The sequence below is a fragment of the Strongylocentrotus purpuratus genome, unplaced genomic scaffold, assembly GCF_000002235.5.
Source record: "Strongylocentrotus purpuratus isolate Spur 01 unplaced genomic scaffold, Spur_5.0 spur5_scaffold_6, whole genome shotgun sequence".
Taxonomy (NCBI): Eukaryota; Metazoa; Echinodermata; class Echinoidea; order Camarodonta; family Strongylocentrotidae; genus Strongylocentrotus; species Strongylocentrotus purpuratus.
The window spans coordinates 3,747,970-3,758,766 of NW_022145612.1; positions in this window are offsets into that span (position 1 = coordinate 3,747,970).

The following is a 10,797-nucleotide window of genomic DNA, read 5'->3' on the forward strand; positions in this document are numbered from 1 at the left end:
GTAATACCTGCGCCATAAAAATGAAGTGCAAGTTCCATAGCTCATGCTTTATTTCATCTTTTGGCCAACCGTTTGAAGTAATAAGATCAAGCATATCATTAGCAAATATTACCAAATAGGGGCATCCATCTCTCAGGCCTGACACTCAGATGCTTCGATGGACTCGTAATGATCTGTGGCTATCTTAGATAACGCCTCTGGATTATAAGGTCGCATACACTCCGGGGCTAAGAGAACCACATATAGTTCACAATGGACGTGATCGAACGCCATACTGTGTATACAAACTTGTTTTACTTCAGATGTTAAAACACCCACATGATCACGGAAGAGAATGCGTCACAGTTTTGTAGAAAAATAACAAGAATAACTGACATTAATTTTGTAACGGCTGAAATCACCCTTTTTTTTTTTTTTTACATATATCAGGGACATTTTGCTTCCTTTAACCAAAACATATTGCACATACTAAAATTTATTTTAAATTATACGTAATCTTTCTTTCTTTCTTTCTTTAATATTATTACAAGACGGAAGGATACAGGGTTCTAAAGCAGAAGAGGGCGTCCCACCATTATGGACGCTTAAAACCATATTTTTCTCTTTGAAATGATGGAATATTACTTCTTGAAGCTTTGGTCTGTTAAAAGTAGGTACCTAATCCATCTGCTAGTTAGACATGGCGTCGATGGGGGGGGGGGGGGGGACCAAACTAATCGCAACTAAACATTATCTATTCTCGAGTCTATTCTCGGCTGAAATGTCGTTGTCGATTCCTCAATTCTGGAGTAACTTAATTCACTGGCGGATCGAGGGGCACAGGGAGCACGCGCCACTTTCCCCCACAAAAAGAACAAATCGGAGAAGAAAGAAGGAGAACGACACACTAAAAACCTGATTACCCATTTCTCTTCTTGCATAGATTTGCTTGTCAGAATTTTTTTTAGCCACAACGGTACACCAAAATCTTGGAACATTAAATACAATTGAATTAACCTCTTCGCCTCCATATTTGATTCCTTTTATACAATTGCTTTTTGTTGTTGCTATCAATCAACCAAAATCACTTATTAAAAAAACAATTCCTCCTCCAACTAACATATTTCCTGGTAGTTGACCTTTTAATATAAATGTATATACACATTTCAGTTTTTGCCACTTTTTCACTGTACGATAGATATACACATTAACATATCACTTTCTTATCTTATAAGTTGGTCGATAGTCAGAGCACTAAGGGAAGGCACTATCAATGTTTCTAATGAGGGGGCAGATGCATAGCGAAAATATACAAAGCAATAGAACATGAGTATGTTTGCTGCGTGGAATTTAGCTTCATTAGCTCTAATTGATAAAAGCCAAATCCTTCTTCATAACTACAATTCAAATGATCAATAAAACAAAGTAACATAATAGATTACGATTAATTAAGTTGATTGAGTAGTCCTTTTAAGTATAGGAAGCGTAGGCGGAACAGCTCGAGATTCAAGGCAAACTAGGAGCAAAAACTAATATGGTATTGTCTAAAAATATTTTCATCGGTATTCTGAGGTTAATTAATATCGAGATTATTAAAAGGTTGGTAGCATTGTTTTGTATCACTGTAGTGAATCAGGCAATCATGGGGAACCGTGTTGGGGGGGGGGGGGGGGCTCCTCTCGTTTCTTCCTCTTTCAATCAAGATGAGAATATATCTATTTGTCCGATAACGTCAATAATCTATTGAATTCCATATTTCGAATTGCAAGTTAATCGCTGTATTCCCTGGCGTGGATGCAAGCAACGAGGATGAGATAGAATTATCGTATCTCAACGTTTAGAATGACATTCCATTTCTATGGCAACGTTTCCTGTCGGGAATAAAATTGTTCTATCATGGCCCTGCAGATGACGACTAGAAAATAAACAATACAGACGTAAAATTGGCTGGAAAGCAATATCTAATATATCATCATTAGAAATGCAATCAATCGTCCTAGCTGAAGTGACCACTTGGCTTCTTATTGTAGCTGAAAAAAGAATGATTGGACGACGCCTCCAATTACCGTCGGAAGTAGCTACAATTTGTGCGCGTGGCAGTGAATATTCGTTTACTTCATACAGTAAAAATAGGCATGATGGAAGAACAATAAACATACACGTATCAGACAATATGATTCTATACTTTACTTAATGAGTAATGAAAGATAAATCAGTAAAAGCATTCCCATAACCCTGCCATTAGTATACCGATTACATAATACATCAAAGATGACAAATATACAACGGATGCAAAGATTTACAATCAGTATAAGGTAGTTCAATGAATATTAATGAATGTGCCACTAAGTGTACATGGTGTAGCAGCATCAATCACTTAAAAAAGATGACTGTGTAATAAAAGCGAAGTTTCGGTGCAGTCGGCATTGTCTTATAAAATGTTATCCAAACAAGAAATGACGCGTACAGGTGAAAGGATGATGTTTTAGGTTCCGGTGCATGATGTAACTTTTGGAAACAGTAAATGCTATCCAAGAGAGAGAGAGAGAGAGAGAGAGGGGGGGGGGGTGAGAGACAGAGATAAAGAAAGAGAGAGAATAATGTGCATGACTTTCTCAGAAATGACTGTCACACCTATCTCCATGTAAGATGGAATGTATTCCGTGACTCAGCTAGATTTCTGCCAATTTTTGGCTCCTTCCGAGTATGCCTCCACAAAATGCGACAGCATTTCACTCGTTCTTCAAGGTATTGACACCTACCCCTTTCAAGTCTATGTCTCTCCTTTACTCTATATATGAATCATCATACTCGTTTGTCTACAGTCATTTGTATTTTATTTCATATTTGTCTGAGTTTCTTTCATATTTTCCTTAGATTTCATGTCGTTACTCTTTTTATACTATAAACTATGTCAAGTTTCGGTTTATCAAAGTGGCTTAGTTCTGGTAGAAGATAATGAGATACCCTCATATTCTAAATATGAAATACATGCAGATGAAAGGGTTATACCGAACGTCCATGCCTCTTGTGTGTGCGCGTGGGAGTATGTTGGTTTTAGTCCCACACACCCATTATTGTATGGAGTGCATGTGGTTCAAGCAACATGACTGAAACTCGTTTCATTTTGATAATTCCAAAACCCAACAGTATACTTGATGGCCCTTTTTTCACTCATTTCATCGACCTTTCAAGACTAGGAGCCGGTCCCTCAATGGCTGGACCCTTGGTATGCCACTTGGTAAACCAATTCGGTCAGACAAAAAGCACCGTGTATGTAACGCTCCATTTTGTTCAGCCCTTTATACCACACGCTAACCTCCCCTTACTCACACAAACACACACACACACACACACACACACACACACACACCACACACACGCTCTCTCTCTCACACACACACATACAGAGAGAGAGAGAGGCACACACACACACACACACACACGCACACGAGGCGTCATTTGGATTGCGTCAATACTTACGCTATGTAGGTATGTGCCAGAATTCAAAGCAATGTTCGCAGTCACCATTTTGTATTATATCATTCGCACAGCTTGCCCGTTGCACGCGATGCGTCATTAGGGACTTTTAGATTCGCACAAAGACAATGGGGATTGCTACGATCGACGTCCTTTTAATGCACTGCCTTGAATGGACGTCACACGTATCAGTCCACGCAAATCTAAAAGTCCCTATTTGCATGACGTAGGACTACATCAGATACTGGTGCGATCTTTCACACGCCATATTTTGGTGACTTGTGCGGCTGATACCACTTGAATAATTATGATTGCAAATGGACAGCGCCAAGAATAGGATAAGTTACTGGCGCATGTGCTAATTGCCTTTACATGCTTGATTGGGACGTGTAATAACGCAATGAAAATGACTCTTCGCATGCAACAGACAAAGATCTTTAGTCGGGTTGCATCAAATATACATCTACGAAATGCCTTTAGTTCACCGTTGCATCGGTTTGTATCACGAAATACAAGTACACCCAATTGCACCTGTCTTCTATGTAAAGTCTTAAGGGATTTGATTTAAGATTCTAAAAAATCCGTTCAAAATTAAACTGGGGCATAACAATGGCCGTTAGAAACATTTCAACAATAAGCTCGAGGCATCTTGGAAATCGTATTCAATATTCTGAAAATCCGAAGATAGTGAGGGGATGATAACAATCCTTTAAAAACAAAGGATTAAACACAAACTTTAAAATGTTTCCGATCAAAATTAGGAATTTTGCTCTTTTTTCTTCTTCAACAATTTAATGATGTATTTTTTCAGTTGGTATCCATATAAATGTAACAGAATTCAGTTATCGCCTTAATTCCCTTATAAGCTATACCTCCCCATATAATCAATGAATCATGATACATGGGAAATTATATCTTGGTCACAATTTGTTAAGGAATATTCACAAAGCATTTGGAAATATCATGCATTAGAACTTGTGATGATATATACCACAGGTTTGGTTTGGTATTATTTTCCTAATATAAACAAATAATATACAGACCCATTTTGTATGGACATTAACAAAATTAATAATTATTTAAAAAGAATACGGCTGGATTGCTCTATTCATAGCCAGTAATTGAATGGCTCTGTTCTTCCGAGAGGTCACCTCATATGTTGTGAATTTGAAAGAGGGAAACTAGTCATTCAATTATTCTTAAGCACGACTTCCCATTTGTTGTAAACTGGAATATCATTTATTTCGAATATCGCTTCTAAGTTCCGTTGTGTCTGAACCACAAATTATATTTTATCCAACCATAATTTCTTGTAATGTTTGTTTATCGAAAAAAATGAGAATTTTATTCCACAATGTATTAATATCAAATTCCAAAATAACAGTTTTATTATCTTTGATGCGATTTTCGTCACAAATCGTTTTAAACTTGCTTCTCTGATTTTTCCACTCTCATTTTGGCCATATCGTCATCAAACACTTAAATTAAAATACTAAATGTCCATTTGAAATGGCTGTACATGGCAGCGTTTTCAGAATTACATATATTGAAAATGTCTCTAAGTGGGAAAATAACGACCATTAGTTGTCGAATCTACTTTAGTGATTGCAATCCTTTTAGTAATAGTCTGATTTTCAGATCCTTGTACCGAATGGTCGTACGTTTTGTGCTGCGCAATGATTCAAACAGTTTCATTTTGGCCATTACAAGAAATGTAGGTTATTGATGAAGACAAATGCTCATAATTATACCCTTAATAGCTCATTTTGTGTATGTTATTACCAAAGAAAAAAAGTCACTCCATCACTCAGTAGCGTCTGACGGTGCAGCCTAGAAAGTAATAGGTTTCCTTGCATAATTTAAATATTAGGACACCGCTAACGTTTACATTTCAAAGATAGGACATGCGTGACATATTCATAATTCCTGCAAAGTTCTTTAGAATTTGATGTTGGCTGCAAATGGGACATAATACCTTTAAATTATAAATACAACCGAAGACAGTTTCGTCAAGAGACCTAAATTTGCAAATGGAATTCACGAAAGTCACGACTATGCAATTTAATGACCGCTTTATCTACTATGTAGTAAAACTTTGCAGGACATTTTTTTCAAACTACCTGCCGATTAGAGCACTCAGTCGCAATCACGTACGGCGCATTAAGAAGAAGAGCGAATCTAGAACCCATGCAAGCTGCTCCTTGTCGATTCTACTATGAAACATTGACCAAACTGTTTATCAGATTACACATTTGTTAATTCCATGTGCAAATATTATGTCTAGTGAGGCTGTACCCATAACTTATCATAGTATGTGCATTTCAGAACATTTGAGATCATATATAGCAACATAAAAGAACATTATCTCTTAATAATTGAATTTAAACCAGTATGAAATGTGTTTAATCTTTGCAGTAAAATTCCAAACTAGGTGTGATAACATCAGTCACTGAGTTGCCGTCACGTACTGGTGAATGCCTTTAGAGAAGAGGAAAATCTAAGCTACAAGCTGCTTCGTCTCGATTCGACGATGAGACATTGACCGAAATAAATGGTAAACATCGATTTCCAGTCACGTCAAGGTTAAAACAAGCACTGTTTCCCAACATCAAATAGCCTTAGCACACAAACCTTGTTACTTAGCCTTCCTTCTCAATACCGAGTCTACACTGAACAGCTTGATTGTCGATGCATTGCCCAAAGCAAGCTGTAAAAATAGCAAGTGTGTATGCATATTCTTCCTCTTTCTGACCAAATTCAAGAATTTTAATTTGTGTAAGGTTTACTGAATGAGTTGGCTAGCTATTAAAATAAACCCAGTTAAAGAATCTTAACGTAGTTACTGAATCTAATTTTTTTTTTTGCAATAGTGTAATTGGTTTCTTTAAAAAAGAAGCAACATCATGTCATATTCAAACACTAACTTCTATGAGCGCGATGAAATTTGGTGAGAGTTCTTGACTCTGATAATTATGAGAGGTCATGGGTTCGATCCTAGCTCGATGTTTTGTCCATATTCTTCCCTCAATCCAGGTGTATCAAATGGCACCTGTCAATGTTGGGTAACAGAATTTGCAATGCCCACACGAAGAGCAGTCTTAACATCGAGTAGGTAAATAAAACCAAATATTATAAATGAGTATTGCCCGTTGTCAGATATCAAATAGGCCTATAGTATACAGTGCGCATCAAAAAGTATGCCCAGGTTTGGTAGCTTTTTAAACCTATTTCATGTTAAAAGTAACTTGTTTTTTGTCTAATGAAACCCTAATCACATTTTCCCGTCATGGATGACTAAGCACCAGGGTTTTTAAGAATTGCTGCAAAAATCGCCTTGTACCAAGTCTGGGCTGATAAAACAAATGTGGGTCAAGACACATGCATATGCTTCTTTGATCTTAAATTCTTCCAAAAGTTAAATCCTTCCTTGTTATTTATTGCTTTATTCATTAAAATGATTCGAGGTATCTAAGCTTTCGCTGGACCTTGTTTGAATTATCTCGTATCGCTTAAGGTGTATAAGGAATTTAGAGCGTATGACAAATCAAAAGTAACGAAACCCAAAGGCAAGGAAGAACACATATTTTGATAATACAACAAATGGACAACGGTAGACTTTCATTTTAAAAAGATAGTGTCCCGAATAATGTTTATCCAAATTGTATTACCTTAAACAAGGGATGCAAGAGAAGCCAAGATTATGTCATCGAAACGCAGTGGAAACCATACATCATTCTGTATGTGACAAACCTCTCTTCGATTTTGAGTGGACATTTACACCTTTTCTATGCCTAAACACGATGCCAATAAGCCAGTAATTGTTTTCGGACTGAGTAACACACGCATAAATGGTTTTTGACCAACATTCATTGCTTCAGCTCAAACTTAGTACACGAGGATTTGGACATCACTTTCTGAAAAGCCTGCTGCTTAGTCATCCATCACAACAGATATATGAATATGGTATCATTGGGCATTGTAAAAGTTACTCTTCACCATGAACTATTAATTATTCCCATAAGTCCCATAAGTTATAACTTTATTAATAGAATCTACACAAGTTGGGGATACTTTTATTAATATACATGTATATATGCTTTGATAGTAAAAGTGTGTTTTGTAATGAAATAAATGAATCAGCAAGCATGTTGAGACCCCCCCCCCCCCCCCCAAAAAAAAAAAAAAAAAAAAAAAAAAATACTCCAATGTATTCATTAATTCTCTCCCTCTATATAGATGAAACTACATTTTTGACGTTTTTTCCACCAAAAGAGCTGTATATAACAACACCCGAGAAACATTGTTTTAAGCGTGTTGTGAATTCCACATAGATGAGAGTCGCAAGATAAAAGGATAACGCGAAGAACATTTTCCAGCATTTCAGCAAAGAACATGATTGGTCAACATTTCTTATTGTTCTGGATATCATATTCTATTTGACAACTGTTTCTGAGTTTTATTGAATTATTATTAATGTGATATGTTCAGATGACTTCCATTTTACAAACCTTGTACGTTTTGAAAAGTTTCCTTTTATCTTCTGTTTAAAATGTTCATTTTATACGGTTGATATGTCTTTTACTTGTGGACAATTAACGAATTCAATTGAACTTGAAACTAAGTTTGAAATTAGAATTGGAATTTCGATATCTTTATTGAAATTCGTCCCTCAACCCTTTAAAAAAAACTTTAAAAAACACGATATTCGTTACTACCGCATGATTTTACATGCATATTGAAATTATTTTAATGATAATTTATAGTTATCATCCTTGTAAAAGACGATAAATGAAGATGAATTTTCAGAGCTGTCATTCAACTTAAATAATTTGCTTGAAGAGGTTTAATAAGCCTTGGAATAAAAGATGATACGAACATTTGTGGCTCCTGTTAGACGACTCTATGAAAGATTGTTTTCATCTTTGTATCCGGTTGACGGTTTTCTTTGTAAATGCCTCTACAATGCAATGGACGTTTAATAGTAAGTGGGTCTTAATATACAAAAAGATGATTGCAGACGTAACGAAACGCAGCTGCACGTTTAATTCAAAGTTGAAGGGACAAAATTGTGTCACTAAAAGTGAAGAATGAGACCGTGAGCTTTCTATAGCAGTGTCAAGAGGATTTACAATGCCAAGAGAAGTAAGTGATGGCAGTGTTGTAATTGATAAACGTTTGGTCTTATAACCAAGGTAGCCATTAATTTGTAAACTTCGGTCATATTTTCCTTTGAATTTTGTCGTTGTTGAAAAACACGATTCCAAATACCTACATAATTTATCTATTTTGAGGATTTCAATTAAATTTAGAAAGAAATAATAACAAATTTTTCTCGTTAATTGTGCTTTGCCTTTTAGAGTATGCGTGAACCGAGTTTTCCATTCCCTTTATCTTTAAAGTTTGATTTCATAACTTATTCCTGAAATTATAATATTAAAAAAAGATATGAGGTTTTATAAAAGATGCCATTATTATTTACCTTGCAGTATTTCTCACCTCAGTACCTCACTATATAAGAGTTGGTCTTGATGTTTTCATCACGATTTAAAATCCGTAAGGGGGCCAACTTCCCCCTTGCCCCTACAAATACGTTAGTGTGTTCTAGTCTTCAAAATTATTGATTCTGATGAAAAGAAATGAGCTCTCACCAGTATTAACAAAATGCATCTTAACCACGTTTTGACTGGCTCAATAGGTCAATACTGAAGGCATGTTTTTGTAACCTTCTGTGTGATCCGGCCTGTGATATTGTGCAAATTTAATGAGTAAAGGTTACAGCTTTAGCTCGCAGAATGGTGTATTCTACACGACTCAACTCGTAACAATCCACCCGTTAATATGACATCAATCAGTCTATTTAATTTGTCATTTGTCTCACGTTCTAGTTTCGTTCCCATAAGACTGTTTGTTTGTTTTACCTGACTGCTAAGAAAGCATGTATATTCTTAAAAGTAGGCAACCAGGGGACCGACGGCTTTAAGTCCTCTTCGAGTGACTAGGTAATGATGATTAATGCTTTACTAAAGGGCACTAATGCATCGTGACTACTACTCTAAACGGTTGGCAATCGCGCCTCCCTTTTGGATGCATAGAGATGACAGAAACAAATACAATCTGTGTTCAGTTTCCATGTGTAAAATGAAATCAAACAGTTTTCAAAACTGTTTTAAAAAAGTTAGGTTCTATTATTTTCCATGCTGGCTGTCTATTTCATTTTGCGTAAAGAACAAAAAGTAATTGGAATCAGAAAATCCACATATTTATGAAAACTATAGACAGGATTACACACCTTAATATCTTCACGTTTTGGAGTCGTTTAAAGAGAATATTGTGTTAGTATTACTACATTAGTTCAAATAATTCCTGCTTCTGGTATATTATTTGCCTTAGACCACGATCACAAAGACTTTCGAAAAACCAACTCAAGTGCAATGTCACTGCCATAATGTATATCACATAAACATCGTCTTCAGATTACATAATACACCATTGTAATTTGTGCATATTTTTCAAAAGTCTTTGCGACCGTATTCATGAAAACAAACTTCACATTATGGCAACAAGATGATTTTTTTTTTCTTTGCATAAATTAATCCCCGATTATCGAAAGGCGAACGATCAAAAGAGTCATATTGCTGGTCTTCCATTTGTTTTGATTCATTGCTGTATATCCAGCATTACAAGCCATCAAGTAAATGCTGAAAAGTATGAGAGTGATTTCTTCCAATTGCAAAAAAAAGGATACCTCAATATTCTATTTTTTATACCAACTTCATATCTTCAGTAGAAAACAACAACGTGGTGACAAGATACAACTTGGTCTCTAGGGACAATAATATCCTAAACAATATACCCATGGCATGGTCATCTTTGACAAGAGCATGGTAATTAATCGGAGCGATTTAAAGATGTAATAAGAGCATGTGATAATTCGAAGAGGGGCGGGGGGGGGGGGTGCATTCGTGTGGAATGAGACTGGCAGTATTCATACATATCTATGTGATTTACGGTTTTCCTCAGTTATTAAGATGACGGCGCTGGGGCTCTTGATATTGCTACAAATACAAACATGACATCCGGAGCACCTAATTATCGACCACTCCGAGAGAATATGATTTAGGGAGAATGGGAGTATGAGCTAAATGATGTGATGATATGAATAAGGAACTCCTCACATAACATATTTATTGCGATGGCTGATTTATTGCGGTGTTTCGAATAGAGGGAGTATTCATTATTATTTTGCTAATAAAAAGGCAATCTTTAAAAAAATTTGTTTTCTGGAGGACGCCATGAGACAGAGTTCGCTATATTATAAGACTTAACATTAAACTATGT